The sequence below is a fragment of the Pseudophryne corroboree genome, chromosome 3, assembly GCF_028390025.1.
Source record: "Pseudophryne corroboree isolate aPseCor3 chromosome 3, aPseCor3.hap2, whole genome shotgun sequence".
Taxonomy (NCBI): domain Eukaryota; kingdom Metazoa; phylum Chordata; class Amphibia; order Anura; family Myobatrachidae; genus Pseudophryne; species Pseudophryne corroboree.
The window spans coordinates 337,239,512-337,249,473 of NC_086446.1; positions in this window are offsets into that span (position 1 = coordinate 337,239,512).

Here is a 9,962-nt window from a genome sequence, read left to right on the forward strand (position 1 = left end):
CTCCCCCTATGACCCTCCTCCAAGCCAGTTAGATTTTTGTGCCCGGCCGAGAAGGGTGCAATCTAGGTGGCTCTCCTAAAGAGCTGCTTAGAAAAGTTTAGCTTAGGTTTTTTATTTTACAGTGAGTCCTGCTGGCAACAGGATCACTGCAACGAGGGACTTAGGGGAGAAGAAGTGAACTCACCTGCGTGCAGGATTGATTGGCTTCTTGGCTACTGGACATCAGCTCCAGAGGGACGATCACAGGTACAGCCTGGATGGTCACCGGAGCCTTGCCGCCGGCCCCCTTGCAGATGCTGAAATAAGAAGAGGTCCAGAATCGGCGGCAGAAGACTCCTCAGTCTTCTAAAGGTAGCGCACAGCACTGCAGCTGTGCGCCATTTTCCTCTCAGCACACTTCACACGGCAGTCACTGAGGGTGCAGGGCGCTGGGAGGGGGGCGCCCTGGGAGGCAAATGAAAACCTATTTTGGCTAAAAATACCTCACATATAGCCTCCGGAGGCTATATGGAGATATTTAACCCCTGCCAGAATCCGTTAAGAGCGGGAGACGAGGCCGCCGAAAAAGGGGCGGGGCCTATCTCCTCAGCACACAGCGCCATTTTCCCTCACAGAAAGGCTGGAGGGAAGGCTCCCAGGCTCTCCCCTGCACTGCACTACAGAAACAGGGTTAAAACAGAGAGGGGGGGCACTAATTTGGCGTTAGAAATATATAAAAAAGATGCTATGAGGGAAAACACTTATATAAGGTTGTCCCTATATAATTATAGCGTTTTTGGTGTGTGCTGGCAAACTCTCCCTCTGTCTCTCCAAAGGGCTAGTGGGTCCTGTCCTCTATCAGAGCATTCCCTGTGTGTGTGCTGTGTGTCGGTACGTGTGTGTCGACATGTAGGAGGACGATGTTGGTGAGGAGGCGGAGCAATTGCCTGTAATGGTGATGTCACTCTCTAGGGAGTCGACACCGGAATGGATGGCTTATTTAGGGAATTACGTGATAATGTCAACACGCTGCAAGGTCGGTTGACGACATGAGACGGCCGACAAACAATTAGTACCGGTCCAGACGTCTCAAAAACACCGTCAGGGGTTTTAAAACGCCCGTTTACTTTAGTCGGTCGACACAGACACAGACAGGGACACTGAATCCAGTGTCGACGGTGAATAAACAAACGTACTCCTTATTAGGGCCACACGTTAAAGGCAATGAAGGAGGTGTTACATATTTCTGATACTACAAGTACCACAAAAGAGGGTATTATGTGGGATGTGAAAAAACTACCATAGTTTTTCCTGAATCAGATAAATTAAATAAAGTGTGTGATGATGCGTGGGTTCCCCCCGATAGAAAATTATGGGCGGTATACCCTTTCCCGCCAGAAGTTAGGGCGCGTTGGGAAACACCCCTTAGGGTGGATAAGGCGCTCACACGCTTATCAAAACAAGTGGCGGTACCGTCTATAGATAGGGCCGTCCTCAAGGACCAGCTGACAGGAGGCTGGAAAATATCATAAAAAGTATATACACACATACTGGTGTTATACTGCGACCAGCGATCGCCTCAGCCTGGATGTGCAGAGCTGGGGTGGCTTGGTCGGATTCCCTGACTAAAAATATTGATACCCTTGACAGGGACAGTATTTTATTGACTATAGAGCATTTAAAGGATGCATTTCTATATATGCGAGATGCACAGAGGGATATTTGCACTCTGGCATCAAGAGTAAATGCGATGTCCATAACTGCCAGAAGATGTTATGGACACGACAGGGGTCAGGTGATGCAGATTCCAAACGGCACAAAGGTGTATTGCCGTATAAAGGAAGAGGAGTTATTTGGGGTCGGTCCATCGGACCTGGTGGCCACGGCAACTGCTGGAAAATCCACCGTTTTTACCCTAAGTCACATCTCTGCAGAAAAAGACACCGTCTTTTCAGCCTCAGTCCTTTCGTCCCTATAAGATCATATCTGCCCAGGGATAGAGGAAAGGGAAGAAGACTGCAGCAGGCAGCCCATTCCCAGGAACAGAAGCGTTCCACCGCTTCTGACAAGTTCTCAGCATGGCGCTGAGACCGTACAGGACCCCTGGATCCTACAAGTAGTATCCCAGGGGTACAGATTGGAATGTCGAGACGTTTCCCCTTCGCAGGCTCCTGAAGTCTGCTTTACCAAGGTCTCCCTCCGACAAGGAGGCAGTATGGGAAAAAATTCACAAGCTGTATTCCCAGCAGGTGATAATTAAATTACCCCTCCTACTACAAGAAAAGGGGTATTATTCCACACTATATTGTGGTACTGAAGCCAGAAGGCTAGGTGAGACTTATTCTAAATCTAAAAAATTTTTGAACACTTACAAAGGTTCAAATCAAGATGGAGTCACTCAGAGCAGTGATAACGTACAGGAAGAAGGGGACTATATAGTGTCCCGGGACATCAGGGATGCTTACCTCTATGTCCCAAATTTGCCCTTCTCACTAAGGGTACCTCAGGTTCGTGGTGCAGAACTGTCACTATCAGTTTCAGACGCTGCCGTTTGGATTGTCCACGGCACCCCGGGTCTTTACTAAGGTAATGGCCGAAATGATGATTCTTCTTCGAAGAAAAGGCGTCTTAATTATCCCTTACTTGGACGATCTCCTGATAAGGGCATAGTCCAGGGAACAGTTGGAGGTAGGAGTAGCACTATCTCGGATACTGCTACAACAGCACGGGTGGATTCTAAATATTCCAAAATCGCAGCTGATCCCGACGACACGTCTGCTGTGCCTAGGGATGATTCTGGACACAGTCCAGAAAAAGGTGTTTCTCCCGAAAGAGAAAGCCAGGGAGTTATCCGAGCTAGTCAGGAACCTCCTAAAAACAGTGCATCATTGCACAAGGGTCCTGGTAGAAAATGGTGGCTTCCTACGAAGCAATTCCATTCGGCAGATTTCACGCAAGAACTTTTCAGTGGGATCTGCTGGACAAATGGTCCGGATCGCATCTTCAGATGCATCAGCGGATAACCCTATATCCAAGGACAAGGGTGGCTCTCCTGTGGTGGTTATAGAGTGCTCATCTTCTAGAGGGCCGCAGATTCGGCATTCAGGATTGGATGCTGGTGACCACGGAGCCCAGCCCGAGAGGCTGGGGAGCAGTCACACAAGGAAAAAATTTCCAGGGAGTGTGATCAAGTCTGGAGACTTTTCTCCACATAAATATACTGGAGCTAAGGGTAAATTTATAATGCTCTAAGCTTAGCAAGACCTCTGCTTCAAGGTCAGCCGGTATTGATCCAGTGGGAAAAACATCACGGCAGTCGCCCACGTAAACAGACAGGGCGACACAAGAAGCAGGAGGGCAATGGCAAAAACTGCAAGGACTTTTCGCTGGGCGGAAAATCATGTGATAGCACTGTCAGCAGTGTTTCATCCCGGGAATGGAAACTGGGAAGCAGACTTCCTCAGCAGGCACGACCTCCACCCGGGAGAGTGGAAACTTCATCGGGAAGTTTTTTCCACATGACTGTAAACCGTTGGGAAATACCAAAGGTGGACATGATGGCGTCCCGTCTGAACAAAAAACGGGACAGGTATTGCGCCAGGTCAAGAGACCCTCAGGCAATAGCTGTGGACGTTCTGGTAACACCGTGGGTGTACCAGTCGGTGTATGTGTTCCCTCCTCTGCTTCTCATACCTAAGGTGCTGAGAATTATAAGACGTAGAGGAGTAAGAACTATACTCATGGCTCCGGATTGGCCAAGAAGGACTTGGTACCCGGAAATTCAAGAGATGTTTACAGAGGTCTTATGGCCTCTGCCGCTAAGAAGGGACTTGCTTCAGCAAGTACCATGTCTGTTCCAAGACTTACCGCAGCTGCGTTTGTTGGCATGGCGGTGGAACGCCGGATCCTAAGGGAAAAAGGCATTCCGGAAGAGGTCATTCCTACCCTGGTCAAAGCCAGAAAGGAGGTGACCGCACAACATTATCACCACATGTGGCGAAAATATGTTGCGTGGTGTGAGGCCAGGAAGGCCCCACAAAGAAATTTCAACTCGGTCGATTCCTGCATTTCCTGCAAACAGGAGTGTCTATGGGCCTCAAATTGGGGTCCATTAAGGTTCAAATTTCGGCCCTGTCAATTTTCTTCCAGAAAGAATTGGCTTCAGTTCCTGAAGTCCAGAACTTTGTCAAGGGAGTATTGCATATACAACCCTCTTTTGTGCCTCCAGTGGCACTGTGGGATCTCAACGTAGTTCTGGGATTCTTCAAATCACATTGGTTTAAAACCAGTCAAATCTGTGGATTTGAAGCATCTCACATGAAAAGTGACCATGTTCTTGGCCCTGGCCTGGACCAGGCGAGTGTCAAATTGGTGGTTTTTTTCTCAAAAAAGCCCATATTTGTTTGTCCATTCGGACAGGGCAGAGCTGCGGACTCGTCCCCAGTTCTCTCCCTAAGGTGGTGTCAGTGTTTCACCTGAACCAGCTTATTGTGGTGCCTTGCACCTACTAGGGACTTGGAGGACTCCAAGTTGCTAGATGTTGTCAGGGCCCTGAAAATATAGGTTCCAGGACGGCTGGAGTCAGGAAAACTGACTTGCTGTTATCCTGTATGCACCCAACAAACTGGGTGCTCTTGCTTTTAAGCAGACTATTGCTAGTTGGATGTGTAATACAATTCAGCTTGCACATTCTGTGGCAGGCCTGCCACAGCCAAAATATGTAAATGCCCATTCCACAAGGAAGGTGGGCTCATCTTGGGCGGCTGCCCGAGGGGTCTCGGCTTTACAACTTTGCCGAGCGGTTATTTAGTCAGGGGCAAACACGTTTGTAAAATCCTACAAATTTGATACCCTGGCTAAGGAGGACCTGGAGTTCTCTCATTCGGTGCTGCAGAGTCATCCGCACTCTCCCGCCCGTTTGGGAGCTTTGGTATAATCCCCATGGTCCTTTCAGGAACCCCAGCATCCACTAGGACGATAGAGAAAATAAGAATTTACTTACCGATAATTCTATTTCTCGGAGTCCGTAGTGGATGCTGGGCGCCCATCCCAAGTGCGGATTATCTGCAATACTTGTACATAGTTACAAAAATCGGGTTATTATTGTTGTGAGCCATCTTTTCAGAGGCTCCGCTGTTATCATACTGTTAACTGGGTTTAGATCACAAGTTGTACGGTGTGATTGGTGTGGCTGGTATGAGTCTTACCCGGGATTCAAAATTCCTCCCTTATTGTGTACGCTCGTCCGGGCACAGTACCTAACTGGCTTGGAGGAGGGTCATAGGGGGAGGAGCCAGTGCACACCACCTGATCGGAAAGCTTTGCTTTTGTGCCCTGTCTCCTGCGGAGCCGCTATTCCCCATGGTCCTTTCAGGAACCCCAGCATCCACTACGGACTCCGAGAAATAGAATTATCGGTAAGTAAATTCTTATTTTTGACTGCTAGAACCTAAAAAGACCTAATGTTGTTATTTAAGCTGAAACTGTATAAATTTACTGTGGAAATGTGTGGAATGAACAGTTCATATGTAATTCATATATACAGATGTGTCCGTTACAGCATTGCTGTGCAGCGTACACAGGGGGTAATTCAGAGTTGATCGCAGCAACAAATTTGTTAGCTAATGGACAAAACCATGTGCACTGCAGGTGGGGGGGGGGGGGGGGGCAGATATAACATGTGCAGAGAGAGTTAGATTTGTGTGGGTTATTTTGTTTCTGTGAAGGGTAAATACTGGCTGCTTTATTTTTACACTGCAATTTAGATTTCAGTTTGAACACACCCCACCCAAATCTAATGCTGGCCATACACTTGTGCGATTGCTTTCTTGAGACAAATCTCATCGAAAGTGCATTTTTACTGCATTCGATGCGCGTACAATCCTGAGATTTATCTCATGCCCTTACGACCGGAAAACGACTGGTATCGTATGATCGAATTCGAGCTCATCTCATGCTGCCCAAAAGCACACAAGATTTATCTGCCAGATTATGAAAAATGTAAATAGTGGGCTGGCCTATATGGGAGATATATAAACCTTTGAGGACCTGAACTATGGGACCTGTATCTCTGCGCAGGCTTTGGGACACATCATGCCTGAAACCTGCAAGGCTATTATCAAAGTACTGCAAGAAAATTACACCACACATTGCTTGTCGTATAACAAAATATTTTATTTGGCAAACTGAGTTTGCATAGAAAAATATATGCTTTTTATTTCCAGGCATAATTGTATATGCAGCCAACATGGCTGAACTTTTGAACAACAAAATAAACGTTTCATTATGCATCATGCTGACTGTCACGATCCGGGTATCTGGACGCCATTTCTTACCCATCAGATGCCTCCTAAGGCTGGCTCAGCGCTCCAGGACCGGATCCCATCTGTTATCCTAATGTTCACATTCCTGCATCCTCTCCTGTCTCTCTGAGACGCTGTCACAGTAACGCCTTATTACATCTGGCATGGCGTCTCCCGCGGCCTCCGCCGCCGTCCCTGAGCTTCTGCATGCAGAGTGTCAGAGTGGCGATTACGTCAGCCGCGGCCTCCGCTGTGTCCGCGTGGTTGGATGTGCACTTGTCAGCCTGGCGTCTCCTGTCTCCAGTGGCCGGCGCCGCCATTACTGTTTTCATTACCACATGGATTACAAACCAAACTTCCCTCCAAGTGTCTGCATGGGCGCAGCCATCTTGGATTCTGTCAGCTGATCATTTCCTCCAATCTGTTGTCAGTATTGTTAATCTGCATAATTGCCTAGCCAATCCCTTCCTTGCTGCAGGTATAAATACACTGTGCCTGAGCAAGGAAGGCGTCAGTGCTTTGGTTGTCAAACCTAGTTCCTGTTTGTCTCTCTCCTGTGATTGTCTTCCAGGTTCCAGCTCCTGTCTCAAGACTTCCACCATAGAGACCCGCACCAGCATTCCACCTGCGGTGTAGCCTGACTCTCCAATCCATTGTGGATTCATCTGTTTCCAGCTACAACATTACCTGCTTCCAGCTCAGCTTTCAGCAGAGTACAGCTTCCCTTAAAGGGCCGGTGTCCTTTCTACACTTTACCACTCTCCACCGGTATTATTATTTCTCCGCTCTCAAGTTCTACATTTCAGTTCATATTTCATCGCTCCCAAGTTCATCTATTATTTAACTGGTTCCAGCCAGTATCCACTCCGTGCTAACAACAGTCTGGTTCCAGCCAGTATCCACAGCAGCTGTTTTACCTTCAGCAACCCAGCTTTTCCTGGAACATCAGCTGGCACAATCCTGGGTTATCTCCATTGCTACAGTCGGGCCTGGTAAGGACTTTCCATCTAGAAGATCATAAGAACTATCTCACACTACCAGTGCCCTGTGGCTCCTGCCATCCTGTAGTACCCAGGAACTGTATTTATTATTTGCTGACTTTTACGTTTTCTTTTACTGCTGCTGTGTTGCGGAGTTGTCATAATAAACATCATTGACTTTTATCCAAGTTGTCGTGGTCACGCCTTCGGGCAGTTATTATTCATGTTACTTACATGTCCAGGGGTCTGATACAACCTCCCAGGTTCCGGTACATCTCAGCCCCTACAACTGAGGCTGCCTCCCGTCAGCTCAGGCCATCAGTTGTGACAGTAAGCACTGACCTAATGAATCCAGCCGGAGACCAGGATCAAGCGGCCAGGCCGATGCAAGAACTGGCAGCCCGACTAGAACATCAGGAGGCTGCACAGGGCCACATCATCCGCTGTCTCCAGGATCTCTCTACTCGGCTGGATGGGATTCAGACAACTCTCCGTGGATCAGGCGCATCTGGTGCGTCAGCCACAGTGACTCCAGTTATAACCCCACCCACCTTACCCATTTCTGCTCCACGTCTTCATCTTCCAACGCCAGCAAAATTTGACGGATCTCCAAGATTCTGCAGGGGATTTCTCAACCAGTGTGAGATTCAGTTTGAGCTACAACCTGGCAATTTTCCCAGTGACCGTACAAAAATTGCCTACATTATCTCTCTTCTCAGTGGCTCCGCCCTTGACTGGGCATCACCGTTATGGGAGAGGTCCGACACCCTGCTATCTTCTTACACTGCATTCTTGTCAACATTCAGGCGCATCTTCGACGAGCCAGGCCGGGTAACCTCAGCTTCATCCGAGATTCTCCGTTTACGCCAGGGGTCACGTACTGTAGGACAATATCTGATACAGTTCCAGATCCTGGCATCCGAACTGGCATGGAACGACGAGGCCCTGTATGCTGCATTCTGGCATGGCTTATCTGAGCTTATTAAAGATGAGTTAGCTACCAGAGACTTACCTTCTAAGTTAGATGAGCTAATCTCACTCTGCACGAAAGTTGATTTACGTTTCAGAGAGAGAGCAACTGAGCGTGGAAGATCATCTGCTCCAAAATCTTCTGCTCCTCCTCCTCGTCAACTGTCACCATCTAAAGATGAGCCCATGCAAATTGGCCGTTCCCGTTTAACTCCTGCTGAGCGCCGAAGACGCCTCTCTGAGTCTCTTTGTCTTTACTGTGCAGCTCCGTCTCACACCATCAATGCCTGTCCCGAACGTCCGGGAAAACTCCAAACCCTAGCTCGCCCAGGAGAGGGCCGGCTAGGAGTAATGATCTCCTCTCCATCTCCTCATGATTGTAATCTCCCAGTCTCGCTTCAAGTTGCTCAACGTTATCGGAACGTCATTGCCCTCCTTGATTCCGGAGCAGCTGGGAACTTTATTACTGAAGCCTATGTTAAACGGTGGTCCCTACCCACCGAGAGACTTCCTTCCTCCTTTTCCTTAACTGCCGTGGATGGCAGTAAAATTTTTGATACTGTTATTGCTCTAAGGACTCTACCAGTTCGTCTGAGAGTGGGAGTTCTTCATTCCGAACTTATTTCACTTTTAGTGATTCCAAGAGCCACACATCCTGTGGTCCTGGGCCTTCCATGGCTCCGTCTTCACAATCCTACAATTGATTGGACGACTACGCAAATCCTGGCATGGGGTTCCTCCTGTGCAGAGACATGTTTGTTTAAAGTATTGCCTGTCTGTTCTTCCTCCCCCAGGTCGTCTGATGTTCCACCTCCTCCATATCAAGATTTCACGGATGTGTTCAGTAAAGCTTCTGCTGATATCCTTCCTCCTCATAGAGAATGGGACTGCCCGATTGATCTCGTTCCAGGGAAGGTTCCACCTCGAGGCCGAACTTATCCGTTGTCTCTGCCTGAGACGCATTCTATGGAGGAATACATTAAAGAGAACCTAGCAAAGGGGTTCATTCGACCTTCTTCTTCCCCAGCCGGCGCAGGCTTCTTTTTTGTAAAAAAGAAAGATGGTGGTCTGCGGCCGTGCATCGACTACAGAGGTTTGAACGACATTACCATCAAGAACCGTTATCCTTTACCCCTGATTACTGAGCTCTTTGACAGAGTTAGCGGAGCTACCATCTTTACAAAGCTGGACTTGCGAGGTGCATACAATCTCATCCGGATCCGTGAGGGTGACGAGTGGAAGACCGCCTTTAACACCCGTGACGGACATTATGAGTACCTCGTCATGCCCTTCGGATTGAGCAATGCTCCAGCTGTCTTCCAGCATTTTGTCAATGAGATCTTCAGAGACATTCTATACCGTCATGTCGTGGTCTATCTAGACGATATCCTCATTTTTGCCAACGATTTAGAGGAACATCGTTTTTGGGTTAAAGAGGTTCTGTCCCGTCTCCGTGTCAATCATCTCTATTGCAAATTAGAAAAATGCGTCTTTGAAGTCAAGTCCATTCCGTTTCTAGGGTACATTGTGTCCGGTTCCGGACTAGAGATGGATCCTGAGAAACTACAAGCAATTCAGAATTGGCCGGTACCCTTAACCCTCAAAGGGGTCCAGAGGTTCTTAGGGTTCGCCAATTATTACCGAAAGTTTATACGAGACTTTTCCACCATTGTGGCGCCTATTACTGCTTTCACCAAGAAGGGTGCTAACCCGTCCAAGTGGTCTGAAGAAG